The sequence below is a fragment of the Magnolia sinica genome, chromosome 15 (genome assembly GCF_029962835.1).
Source record: "Magnolia sinica isolate HGM2019 chromosome 15, MsV1, whole genome shotgun sequence".
NCBI lineage: Eukaryota > Viridiplantae > Streptophyta > Magnoliopsida > Magnoliales > Magnoliaceae > Magnolia > Magnolia sinica.
Window position 1 is genome coordinate 45,828,041 of NC_080587.1, and position 2,066 is coordinate 45,830,106.

At 37.9% G+C, this 2,066-nt stretch overlaps 1 non-coding gene across 1 annotated transcript; it reads right to left on the reverse strand.

Annotated features, from left to right (window-relative positions):
- Positions 1-1,493: 1,493 nt before the first annotated feature.
- On the reverse strand, positions 1,494-1,600 carry LOC131228285 (small nucleolar RNA R71). Its single transcript, XR_009162796.1, has one exon. It is a non-coding gene; the product is annotated as a small nucleolar RNA R71 (small nucleolar RNA).
- Between the last annotated feature and the right edge of the window lie 466 nt (positions 1,601-2,066).

The following is a 2,066-nucleotide window of genomic DNA, read 5'->3' on the forward strand; positions in this document are numbered from 1 at the left end:
CTTAACCATCCATCTCATTAATCGCATCCCTTCCATCCATCTCAACCATCCATCGAGTCCATCAAGGTGAGTACACCCCACTCACTTGCATTTTTATATGTTTTCTTTATGTTATGTTGATAAATGATGATAATGAAGGCCCCACTGATGGTGGGTCATATTGTCGTGTTTGTATGACTCCCAAACTATTTAGTAGACCCTTCATAGAATTATGCCTATTTGGATGAAGGAAAACAATATGTATATATATATATGATAATAATATGATAAATAGTGTGGATGTGTAGGAGAGAATACACAAAACTAGATTGTGATAGACTTCATGTGGGGCCCATCAATAGTGGGCCCCACCAGAATGTTTGTGTGCCATCCAAATCATCCAAGTATGGGGCTATCTAAGCTCACACACACACCCATGCACACATGTGCACACATCCCATTAAAAAAAATTAGTCAAAAATCTTCCTTGTGGTGCACCGAACTCGGGACTTAGTGTATGGAAGTCGAGTGCCGGATTCGCGGCATCATGGAAGTTGTCCGTCCTTAGATTTGGGGCGTGACAGTTTTTCTGAATTATTTTAGATACTGACTTATCTTTCTAATTCTAGGTTTAGAAACTTTCCTAATTTGATTTTAGAAACTAATTTTTTCTCTTTTTAGAAACTTTCTATTTTCTATTTTTAGAAACTTTACTTTTTAGAAACTAGTTTACTTTCCTAATTTGTTTTTAGAAACTTTCTAATTTTAGAATTTTTGCTTTTAGAAACTCACTTGTTTTGTTTTGTTCTGCAGGATCTTAATTTAGGCACTTCTAATTTGGTAACTTCTTTCTAATCCTCTCTTTCTATTTCTAGATTTTTATTTTCCTTCTTTCTTTTAGGTTTAGGTTGGAATCTGAAATTGAGGGCTGAGAGTGTTTCATGCCCAAGTGGGTTTGTGACAACACTCAACGTCTTTTGAGTGAACAAGGATTAGTTGAGGGGTTATCTATCCGTCATAGGATTAGACACCACTCAAGAGCCTAAGAGTTAATTGAGGTTATGGCTGCAAATCAACCTGTGAATCAACCAATGAATCAGCCGCAACCTCGCTTTGCGGAAGTCCAGGATGAGAATGAGGTGCACCATACACCCTTACCTCATACTTTGCGAAATTATTTACAACCAGCAGGGGTGAGCACACCTTCCTGTATGGTTTTTCCATGGAATACAGGAAACATGGACATCAAGCCTGGAGTGATACAACTCTTTCCAAAGTTCCTTAGACTTGAATCTGAAAGTCCTTACTTACATTTACAAGAATTTGACAAGGTGATAGCCACTTTATACTTTCTTAACGTGTCTGAGGACACGGTTAAGATGAAACTCTTTCCTTTCTCCTTTAAAGAGAAATCTATGATGCGGTTGCACTCACTACATTCGTGATCTATTGGCACATGGAATGACATGATGAAGGAGTTCATAAAAAAATTCTTTCCATACCATAAGACGAACACCATCAGCAATTCGATCTTGAACTTCGCCCAAAAGGAAGATGAAACATTCTTCCAATGTTGGGAACGGTTCAAGGATCTCGTCAGTTCATGCCCACAACATGGTTTTGAAATGTGGAGCATAACAACTTTCTTTTAAGATAGACTGACATCTTTCATGCACCAATTCGTTGAGACAATGTGCAATGGGGAGTTCATGAACAAAAATGTCGATGAGGTGTGGGATTACTTTGACAAACTCGCTAAAACCGCACAATTATGAGATATTTCCACAAAATCAAGCACCACCTCTAGGCCCACTCAATCAAAGGAGAGGGGCGAAATATACCTTCTGAAAGAAGATGATGATATCAATGTTAAAGTGGTTAATCTCATAAGAAAATTCGAGGTCATAAAACTAAAGAAGGATAAGGCTAAGGAAACTATTTGCGGTATTTGTGCTTGCAACGTTCACAAAACTGAAAATTGTCCAACAATACCTGCTTTTCAAAAGGCATTGAATGATCAATCTAATGTGGTGAATAGTTACCAAAGACCTTTCAATGGACCCACCTCCAGTACATATAATCCTAGT